At 43.5% G+C, this 12,245-nt stretch overlaps 1 pseudogene; it reads left to right on the plus strand.

The window, feature by feature from the left end:
- Positions 1-800: 800 nt before the first annotated feature.
- On the plus strand, positions 801-2,124 carry LOC147698802 (uncharacterized; annotated as a pseudogene).
- Positions 2,125-12,245: the final 10,121 nt, after the last annotated feature.

The raw sequence follows: 12,245 nt of genomic DNA on the forward strand, positions 1-12,245 counted from the left end.
TGACACTGAAGAAGTCGAACAGAAGACAGCGCTCTTCTTTAAAACAGTAACGGTTCTACAAGAACCATCACATGAGCTGCCGGTTTGCCTTTATCACCTGGGAGCAAACTTTTTTGTTGTTGCAGGTTTATATAGCCGCGAACTCGACCCAAATGTATGGGAGCGCATTACATGAGACCAGTTATGTTACACAAGGACACCTTGATTACTGGGTAGGTCGCCGACGCTCGAACCCAGTTCCCCAGCGCCGAAGACGGTAGCTTTAGCTCTCCCCTTTCAAGAACTTTCAAGATACTGGGACGAGAGTGGTAGAACTGTTTTTGAAGAAAAAGGGGTGGAGAGAGAAATCATCCGGTCTGTTTAAAATTTCCTTCAATCTGGTTTGATGTTGAGTTAATATAATGGGATGACTTTGCCACAGAGTTCCAATCTCTTCACCTTCCTCTCAGAGTAACACTTCACTGGTCGCTATTGCCACCTTTTAAGAGATACATGTACACAACGAATAATTAAATAACGACTATGGCTAACTGGTGTGAGTGGCTCCCAGTTTTCAATCTGGCACACACGTCCTAGAAATGCACGGACCGTGAAACGCTCCTTCTATTTTGTTAGTGAATGCTTCGGCGGTGTTTCTTCCAGTTCTAGTGTGCCTTAAACGAGAGGAGGTAATGGGGCTGTTTCATTCGCTTGCCCTCTCTGTTCCAGCCAATGGGGACACGAAGTTGTCACATCGGAGCGCGCCACTGGTGTCTGCTCAGGCTGGTGGCGTCGTTGTTTGAAATGATGACCGAGGAGTCGGAGTCGGAGTCGAGTGCCAATTCTAGAGGCTTCAAGGACTCGCCACGGTTGGTTTCCCTTCAGAGATGGAGCGTATGAGAAGGACTGTGCTGGACCCTGAACAAACCTTCGATGAACTGTACAAATCGTTAGTACGAAGGAACCATGATCTGTTCCTCAACGAAAGTAGAACTGGAGTTCTGAAACGCACTTACAGTGCGATCTCAGCAAGGCAGTCGTCTACCTTTAGTGCGGCTAAAGACAACGTGCCTGGGGATTCTCTGTACAACGCAGAATTCAACTTCAAAAATTCTGAATCTGTTGTGGAAAAGCGCACATGTCACAGTGCTACTTTATCAATCCATTCCGAATACTTGGACAGTCCAGGCGATACACCTCTGGACTTGACAACTAAGAATGGTGTTGACTTAAAGCTGCAAATACAACATGAGCGGTCCCTTGTTTTAGAGGAGTATGATTCCGCAGCATGGACCTCGGAAAACTGCACTAAATAAGCGTCAGACGTCAGTGAAGAACCACTGTATTCAGACACCAGCCACAGTGAGGATGAAAGTGCTACTACATGTATACAAAGTCCTGTAAATATAAATGAAGAGGTTTGACGAGAATGCCTTGATCGCTTCTCCAAGACTTTAAAAGACCCATCTGCCGCCATAAAAGAGCCGGATATTGTCGATCCCAATCACTGGTCTTGTAATTACTGGATGATGAGCAATGGAGTGCGAAGGAAATCTGTTCACTTCGAAAACAGGGATTTTCAAGTTACTTTAAAGTATCTACGAGCACAGGCTCGGTTACCTAATGTGAAGTCTTCCACAAGACCGAGAAGATGCTCTAGGCCTCATGTATTTCCTTCAGAGGAATCTTAAGTTATGCAGAAGGTCATGGCGAAATAGCTCCATCATGAAGCCTAAAGGATGGGAAAAAGGCAAGGAGAAATGCCCCAAAGATCTGAATAATCCAAACACTGGAAAGAAACTGACGCGTAGTTCGGTACTTGGCAAAGAAAGAGTAAAGAAGCAATTATTCATTTATAAAGTTGATACACATCATCTAACGAAGGATAATATTAAAGAAAGCCTAAGAGAAGATTATGATGGAACTGTAACAGTCACTAAAAACAAACAAAAGTTCAGAGATCAGGGCACAGAAGGTGAAAAGTTTGCACAATTGTCAAGTGAGAGTAGAATGCAGGACATGGTCTCGGGATCACAGCTCAGATACCATCTCATCCTGGTAAATTGCAAGCAGTCTCAATGTACACATTGCAAGTCGAAAAGCCATTTCCTACTCGCCGTGCAATATTGCGTCTTGCCTGTTTGAGTTACAAAGCCTGTAATGTTGGGCACACACACATGCTTAGTGACTGAAAAAAGGCTTTGCACATCAGGCCCCGAGTGTCTGACAGTCTTTGTCCTCATGTTCATCAATGCAATACTGCTTCAAAGACCCGTTTGATTATCCTGCTGCAAATCATTTTGAGATATATTTACACATGAAAAAGCAAAAGCTATCTAAAAGTCATTGCTGGAGTTAACTGAGCGCGTGAAACCTGCACCAAATTCGCTCATTGTAAAATAATAACCTCACACGTGCTACTGCTTTCCTGCGAGGTGCAACCAAAAGTGATTACTCCTTCCCTGCTCTGTATGCGTGTCCGCAGTAAGCTTTTTAATCAACAGTTATTTAGTGTCAGGAATACTGAAGTGCTGCGCGCTAAGAGCGGATTGGATTTGATTTACTTCGCCGCTATGCCGCATATGTCGCACATGCAGCAACCAGCGGTGTTTCCAATTTTAAACTGCTGTTGCGCTGTACCTTGGCGCGCTGCCTGTTCGTGCTGCCGCCTCCTGGAGCTTGACACCTCTCGACGTCTGTGCAGTCGCTGCTCTGCAAGCAGCGGCTGTCTGGGGACACGGATTTGCAAAGGAGACATCATGTACTCCCAGTCCTATTTTCTTAGTTCTCGTCAGCATTTCTGATGGCGAGTGAGGTCCTTGCTAAATGCTTGGGAGAAGGCAGCCTTTGACTTCAACGAGAAGCTCGCTCCAGATTGTTGTGCTAGCAAAGCCTGCCATTCCCAAAGATGTAAGCTTTGCACCTGCGAAAAGACAGGTTGCGTTACAAAGTAAAGGTACATTTCTATTCGTAAATGTGTCTGATTGTGACTCGGAACAAAATAGGGCAGACAAGGGGCCCCTCCCCACCATCCTTACTTGCCGCACCGCCTGGCCTTCTCCAGTCATTCCTGTGTGGGGGGGGGCTCGCAGTGTGTGGGGGGGGGCTCGCAGTGTGGGGGGGCTTGCAGTGTGTGGGGGGGCTCGCAGTGTGTTGGGGGGCTCGCAGTGTGTGGGGGGCTTGCAGTGTGTGGGGGGGCTCGCAGTGTGTGGGGGAGGCTCACAGTGTGTGGGGGAGGCTCACAGTGTGTGGGGGGCTCGCAGTGTGTGGGGGGCTCGCAGTGTGTGGGGGGCTGTGTGGGGGGGCTCTGTGTGGCTGTGTGTGTGGGGAGCTCTGTGTGGGTGTGTGTGTGGAGGGCTCTGTGTGTGTGTGGGGGGGGCTCTCTGTGGGTGTTTGTGTGTGGCATTTGCGAGAGATTAAGCTATTGGCATTGTAAATGACAATGCCATTTATTTATGTTAAAAAAAAACATAAATAAAAATAATGTCAAGAGCAAGGCCAATAGCTCTAACTTTAACAAAGGCAAAACCATTGCATTGTAAATGCTTGTTTGAGTATACAGTGAAAAGCGTGCCCCTCTAATAGAGGGAACAGGCAGAGAAAAAAATAATAAATAAAAAAGTCATACTTCTTTGATAGCCTTAAAAATAGAGACAGGAGAAAAGACTAAAAGTGAACAAATGAAAAAAACTAGCCTGTTTGCACCAGGCTGGAGGAGACAAGAGTCACATGCTCAAAGTGCTATATGTGTAAAAAAGGCAAAAATCAAGATAGCAATATGTAGGAGTTGCTTAATTTACAAAGGTGGTGAGCATTGGAACTCATTTCTAGGGACCAACATTTATTTTTTATAATCAGATTTTGAACCAGAGCAATAGAGGGAAAGGCAGAGAGGTGAGAAAGGAGAAGGAAGAGAAAGCTAGGAAAACACTAACATACGGAGAAGGCAAGGATGAAAAAGAACCCGTAAGACTTAGGTAAAAAGACAGAAGATTATGGTAGTGGAAGGAAGAGGCATGAGGCATGAGGGAGAGCAAAGAATGCCAGCCTTGGTTTCCATCAAGCCCGGTATCTAGAAACAGCCAGTGAGGCTCCGAAAAACACTTTGAGACACTACACTAACTTTTTTTATACTAAGAAAGCACTACATTGGACAGACTGTAGTCCAGCTGTGCTCTACACAACATGGCATGCAGCAGAAATCCAAGTGGACCAAACACAGACATCTGAACGCCTACTCAGATTTGTAACCTGGCTTAGGTTCATCCTTTTTTCCAGACAGAAAATCAATTTATGAGCTAAAGCTGTTTTTTTTTTTAAATTAAAAATACTCATACTCACTAATATCGCCAGTTACAGAAACTACCTGGAAAATATTGTGCCATAATTCCCCCTCCTCAAGGTTCCAGGGAGTGGCAAAGAATTATTTGTCTGGAACCATTCGTGTGACTTTCCATTATTCAGTCTCACTGAGCGTTCCATGCGGTAGTGTAAGATGACACCGGAAATTCAGCATTGCCCACTCGGATTCGGTTTATTCAGCAGATGGAAAGGTTGAACTAGTTCTCGAGGCACAACGCTTGCTCCTCTATTTTTGGATCAGGAGGTAAAAAAAACACCACTGACACTCACCATTTCCACTTAGTCTCCTAAGATCACCCGGTGCAGCGGAGCACAAGAGACTGCTGGACCTGCTACCATTTTAACACATTGTCCTTCATTAATAGAAGGCTGGAGAGGTAAATAAAAACCGTACAGTGCCATTGAAAGTAAAATTGCATTACTGAATTACAAATGGGTTAAATACCACTTTAATGTACAGAAAAACTGTGCTCATTACATCAGGTACTAACAACTCAGATTTAAATATGGAAACAACGCCCAGAAACAATATTTCCGCTTGTTCTTCCACATTTGAGCGTAATTTACTTCATGGAGCATGGTAATGCAATAACAGATTTGAGGCATTACCTCGAAGCGTTCATCATTCAATGTCACAGATTTGAGAGGGAAGTTTTAGAGTTACACACTTGAAAGCAGTGGGATGTTACTTGTGACTACCACGGTTAGCTAAACATTTTTCATTCTGGATGTTTCTTCCTGCTGGAAGTGCAACCATTTGCTGACATTGATGTCACTTACTGCAGTTGAAAATCTGCAGACATGACTCTTTATCGCCTGCAGTAAGTATAAGGCTGGTAATGGGTCTGTGAGCTTTCCCAGGAGAGAGGCAGGGGCTGTCCTTGCGGGTGTACCCCGAATGTCATAGCCTGTGGTATTCACAGGAATTTTAAATGGTTTTAACACTCAATTGGCACACTGCAGTGACCAAGAAGGATGACTCATGTATGCAAATTTTGTGTTAAAACCTCGATAACCTCAATAGTTTATGGACATGTAAGACAAGGGACTTCTTCACATGCAAATAGAAATGCCATGTGGATAGTAAAAAAAGTAATAGTTGATGTGCATGTCCACCTTTACCCCAGGCTGTGAACTAGTGGCTTGTCTGCCTTGGGGCTGGTACAGTGCAAAGGGTACCAAATCTCCAGGCAAAATAGTATTGTATTGACTGAATTGTTCCCCAGACACAGACATAGACAATGTTTCAGGCTTTTTGCAGTAAGTTGGCACAATCATTAGGGTGCGCTGCCCGGCCTCAAGGAAGTGCTAGGCCTGACCATGACCAATCCTCAGGTTTAGGGTTTCAGGTATACTTAGAAATCTAGGATTTTCACAGATTCCCCTGCCTTGGTTATGGAGTGTTGTGAATCCTAATAATGAACTAACTTAACTAAAATGGTAGTTATAAGCCTATTGGCTTGTGAAGTTGTTTAATTTTTGAGAACAAGGTCAATCTTGTATTTTCTGTTATATATGTTATGTGCATTTGTATGACAATTGGCTACTATTTGGATGGTCCTATAGTGCTTTTGCAGTCTATTCTTCTTGTTAACCTTAGTTAAATCGATCTGCTACAATAAACCTTTTTTTTTAAAGCAGCTAGATACCTTTAAAGAAATAAGGCTGCTTTTTTGTTGTAAAATTTAATTTTTTTAGAGTTTCAGAGAGAGTTGACAGTGGTACCAGCACAGGGGCGGAGCCGGAAGCCAAGCGGACGCTGATCGTCTCGGCTCCCGGTCCACGAGCTGCTCTAACCCGGCCCTAGGCAGATACAGCCTTTCATTTCGACCGCTCATTTTTCCAACATGAAGCGGAGCGAGTAGGGCAAGTGCGGAGAAGCAGCGATCGCTCTGAAGTTGGCAGACAGGCTCGTTCTCCCGAAATGAAGGAAGAGAGGGCGGAGGCGCTCAAAATGGCGGGCGGCACTACGCCGTGGACTCCGCTGACTGCGGCCGCCGCTGGGAGGTAAGATTGTGTCCTGCGCTACCCCGGCTTGTTGAGACTCTCGCCGCAGCAGCTTGCATAATTTCCACTAGCTTCACTTCGGTGGAGACCCCCACCGAGGGAATACTCCCAGCGCCTGCCTGACTCTAAAATGGCGGCCGGCGGCGACTTTCGGATGGCGACCGCCGCTTCCACTGGCTCGCCCCAACTTCTCCCCGGCCTCCTGCTAATCCTGTGGCCCTCTCTTGGACTTTTGGCCTGCCTCCCGGCCTGCTGCCAGTTTGGGGCCACTGCCAGTGCCGGAACGCCCTGTGGCCCTGCAACACGGGCCGGATCTCCAGACCACTCACCCCCCCCACATAGCACCAGTGCTCTGACTGTGCCGCTGCTCCCGGAGTCCACACTGCTTGCGGGTGAATCCACACACTACCCACCGGCAGCCGTGCAGCGCCCCATGGCCAACTTGTGACCGTACCAACAGCGTCAACATGGCCTTCACCACCTGGCGCACTCCCACCCCCACCGAGACGGCTGACTGCAAACTCTCCAAGATGGTGACGCGCCTGCGGCTGGCCCCCAGCTTCATCTCCCACCTTCACTCCTGGACTTCTTGACTTTCTGTTTTGTCCTGACCTTCACATTGCTGCTGTTTTCGGACAGTTTCACTGGACTCTAGCCCTCCTCCCATTCCCTCAACCGTTAACCCTTTTCCCCGTGGATGATCCTCAAATGTTCCCTCCCTTTTCTGCTTCCCCTTCTCTCCATACCCTTGCATCCCCCCCACCCTCCCTTTGTGCTGTGACTGCATCCACACTTATGGAACTCTGCTCTTTGACTTATTGTAATAACTCTAATCAATGGTATTTGCTTTAGACCTTGCACCATATACCATTCCTATGTGACTATTAGAGTATATCCAGTCATATCCCCTCCCTATGTATATAGAGATAACTCTAATCACTAGTGTATGCAGTAGACCTTTGTACTCTCTACCATTCCTATGTGTCCATTAGAGTATATCCGGTCTTATCCCCACCTATGTATATAGAGATAACTCTAATGACTAGTCTCCTATGTGACTTTTAGAGTATATCCATGTGTATCCCTTCCCTATGTATATAGAGATAACTCTAATCACTAGAACATGCAGTAGTCCGCTTTGCTCTCTTCCATTCCTATGTGACTTTTAGAGTATATCCAGTCTTACCCCTTCCCTATGTATATAGAAATAACTCTAATTCACTAGTTTATGCAGGAGTCCGCTGTGCTCTCTACCATTCCTCTGTGACTCTTAGAGTATATCCATGTGTGTCCCCTCCCTAAGTAGATAGAGATATCACTAGTAAATGCCTAGAGTTTATCCATTTGTATCTCCTCCTTGTGTGACTTTATCTCTTGTACATTTGCATTTTTTTCTGTTTGTACCTTTCTTTTTTTATAACGCATGTAATCCTAAGTCCTTATGTTTTCAACTGGTTCTTATGTAAGTCAAAAATTTGCAAATCTGTTTTTCCGATTGTAACCATCAGTCCTTATGGTTGAAACTGGGTCCTATGTAAAGCGCTCTGACACCTTCGGCAAAGTTCGCCCTATATGAAATTCGTAAATAAACAAGCAGTGAGTGAGGGCCTTCAACCTTTTTAGGGAAGACCCCCCAACAGGCAAGGCCCGTGCCGGGCGTTATACTGGGGCAGTGACATCAGGCAGGGGAGGGTCATGGTGGGGGGTTGTACAATGCGGGATATGGATCATTAGAGGTAAGTACCAGGGGAAAAAAACGAATTTCGTTGCCCACGCTGCATCACCAAATGTAATGAAGTGTGGGCAACGAAATTCGTTTTTTTTTTCGGTACTTACCTCTAACGGTCCATATCCCGCATTTTACAACCCCTCCCCCTGACCCTCCCCTGCCTGACGTCACCGACCCAGTATAACACCCGGCACGGGCCGTGCCTGCCCCCCAATTGCGTCTCTTCCCTAGGAGGCATAATTTCAAATCATAGGGTCCGAGTACCTTTCTTTCTTTTTTACTATTCTGATAAAATGCAGGAGAAAAAATATAATACAAGAATATTGTGTCAAAAGTATCATCAACTCAAAAATATTGTGGGACAGAATATAGAAGGTAAAAATATGTTTTTTGAGGTGTGTGATATTTTTTAAACATTGTCTTTATTATAGCTGAATAAAATGTAGATTTTCAAACTAATTTAATATATATGTTATTGTATTATTATAAGGTATTAGTTTTATAATTTGTTTGTATAGTTTGAAACTTTTAATGTGAATTATTTCGAAATGTAACGAGTACATTATTATTTAACGGGGGTTGTTGCGTTTGTCAGGCATTAATGTGGGAAGTTATTTTAAAATAAATTATTTTTTAATTTTTAATAAAATTGTTCTTTTTAATTTTTTGTTTAATTGTTTGAGCAGTTTATTCAACTATAACATTTGGAAAATATGCTTTATACATAGTATTTGTTTTATTTTAATTGGTTCAATTATATAATAAATGTATTATTAGTCTGGTTTGATTTTTTGTTTTTAATTAATATTAATTGATTTTTTATAGGGGATAGTAGGGTGGAAATTGTTTTTCTTTTATTATATATTGTTTTCATTTTCTTTGTCATTCAAAATGTGTTTTTACAATTTGATTTACATTAATTTCTATTTAATTAGTATATTTGTTACTTTAAATATGAAAATGTTTTATTTTGTTTTATATATATATATATATATATATATATATATATATATATATATATATATATATATATATATATATATATATATATATATATATATATATATATTCTTCATCTCAAATGCCCTGAGCTTTACAGAGGTCACACAATACAGCTCTTTACCATCCGGTTTAGAAGCCTCGAGGCTGCTTGCAGTTTTTTGCATCCATTTCGTCTCTCGATTCCTTACTTGATTCCCGACGCGTTTCGAGGCAGAACGCCTCTTCTTCTTGGGTGCTACACAGAAAAAATGAATACCTCACCAGTGTTGTCTCTCTGAATATTTTATTGAGAACATCGCCCCCAATGGGCGTGGCACACAAAAGTTACCCAATGGTATGCTGGTCCATGTAGTTCTTGAGGTGAGCATTATATTAAAAGTTCGTTTGAAAGTTCATTGTCTCTGTGTTCTTTTATGAAGCTTATTATAGTCCTTAAGTAGGCTGGATTGCAAAACTGCAGGCTTCGTTTTGCCATAGTGGTACATTACTTCACGGAAAGAAAAGGTTTCCTTCCAAGCCTTTCCATTCAGTTTATAGGAAATGGTGCTCCTTTGCCACGGCCAGGACTGCCGTGTGTTTAATCTTCATCTCAAATGCCCTGAGCTTTACAGAGGTCACACAATGCAGCTCTTTACCATCCGGTTTAGAAGCCTCGAGGCTGCTTGCAGTTTTTTGCATCCATTTCGTCTCTCGATTCCTCGCTTGATTCAGGGCATTTGAGATGAATATATATATATATATATATATATATATATATATATATATATATATATATATATATATATATATATATATATATATATATATATATATATATATATACACATACATATATATATACATACATATATATATATATATATATAGATATATACACAAAAAATGACGAGTTACCTCCAAATGACGAGGCCACATCCCAGAGTGTTGAATCCATTTTATTCCAAGGATGTCTCCACCATGTTGCAGCACACAAATATTGCCAAACGTGTTTTAGGCGTATAGGCGCCCTTGATCACTGGCACAGGAAACCCCAAAGCAAGAGCAGTTCCCCTTAGCACAATAAATGTCCCGCCCATGTGGGCGTGTACCGCTGAGAATTCAGGTTACTGTGGTCCGCTCGCAATCAAACCCCAGTGGGCGCCAAGGGGTCCCCAAATTCACAGTCCTACTGAGATGAGTATGCAGCGAGATAAAGGAACGATTCCAGCCTCCTCAGAATGGACACGCTGTTCCAGGAGTGCTTTTTAGTATACTGCACTCCGGTTCCGCTTGTTATGCAGTGGGGCCCCATTGCGGCCGAGCCAGCAGCTATATACAAAATAACACGAGTTGCCTCCAAATGATGAGGCCACATCCCAGCGTGTTGAATCCATTTTATTCTAAGGATTGTTTCAACCAAGTAGCAGCACACAAATATTGCCAAACACTTTTCGGATGTATAGGCGCCCTTGATCACTGGTACAGGATATATATATATATATATATATATATATATATATATATATATATATATATATATATATATATATATATTCACTGAATAAACCATAGGTTTCAGGGACGTTATAGTTAGAAATTAGCATTTAAATAAACATAGAAATTCACAGAAAAAAAGCACAGGTTTCAGGGACTTTATAGTTAGTTAGACATTTCGCTCGTACAAAACCAGTGATGTCATTTGAGATGTCATCAGTGATGTTATTAGTGATGTCACTGACCATGTCATGAGTGATGTAATATGTGACGTCATCAGCAGTGCATTGCGGGGGGCGCGAGTTATAGTTAGCTCAACTAATTATAATGGCTGAATTTCTCTGGTTTTGTACGAGTGAAATGTCCAACTTACTATAATGTCCCTGAAACCTGTGTTTTTTACAAGGAATTTCTATGGTTTTTTAAATGCTAATTTCTAACTATAACATCCCTGAAACCTATGTTTTTTTCAGTGAATTGCAAAGGCTTTTTAAATGCTAATTTCTAACTATAACATCCCTGAAACCTGTGTTTTTTTCAGTGAATTTCAAGGGTTTTTTAAATGCTAATTTCTAACTATAACATCCCTGGAAAAGACTGTATTGTTAAGGCTGTTTACCCTTCAGGAGTTGCCATACGGAGAAGTTGGAAGAGCTGTAGAATTTCTCCCAGAAGCCAACAGCATAGCTATCAATAGTGCAGTGGGAGCAGTGGCCCTGGACTCAAGAATCTGAGGTGCTCAATGTACTCCAGTTATAGCTGCATTTTTAATAACAGGCAAAGGTATGGGGGCCCCATTGTTAGGGCTCGACCTTTACAGCCCAGCTACCAATCCAGACCTATTGCTATCAATATACCTCGAACGGCTTTTGGTCCGCCCCTTCCAACCGTTTGGCTGATAACATCTCTACCTGAGAGATCACAGAATGCCACTGAGGTTCGAAAATGCCTTCTAGGGAGCTTGGGGTTTAGTATAATGTCCTGGATTCAGAGTCGTAGCTACTATTGGTGCATCAGGTGCAGAGGCACCAGTGCCCTTAGCTCTGAGGGGCCCATTAAACCCAGACAATGCTGTATTTTACTACCCCAGTAGCAGTCAAAGGTGCCATTTTATTTGCTTGCACCGGGGCCCATGGCATCCGTGCTTCACTACAGCCTGGATGTACCAGATTTGCTCCCTGATGGGTTTGTGATGGGGTGGGGAGGGTGGCTGGGACGGAGAGGGTGGCTGAATCCTGCTTACCTCCCTCAAAACACCCCCCCCCAAACCAAGAGGGGTAGTTTCTGTATGAGGGGCCACAGACTGTCTACGGGGGTACTAAATAATTCCCTGTCAGGGTAGGGGGGCACAGAGAATCTCTTTATGGGCTCCACATCTCTCTTGTGTGGAAGGGGGCGGTTTCTAGACGTGCCTTCTGCCTAGGGTGTAGAGAGTGACCACAGACCCACCCACCCCCACCCCTCCCGACGAGGAACAGAGACCCCAGGGCTGGTCCTGTAAGGGCTCCATCGGTGCCAGGCAGCGCGCATCAGCCACTGGTACCGTGTCGTGGCCCTCAGTCGGACAGTACCATCTTGTGACCTGGCACAGGGAGGGCCAGGATATCCTGGTTCATGCAGCGGTTGCTTTGTGTTTGTTTGTTTGTTTCTTCGATTATACAGAAGATGTGATGAGCTCATGGGACGGCTTCAG

Source organism: Lissotriton vulgaris, chromosome 8 (genome assembly GCF_964263255.1).
Source record: "Lissotriton vulgaris chromosome 8, aLisVul1.2, whole genome shotgun sequence".
Classification (NCBI taxonomy): domain Eukaryota; kingdom Metazoa; phylum Chordata; class Amphibia; order Caudata; family Salamandridae; genus Lissotriton; species Lissotriton vulgaris.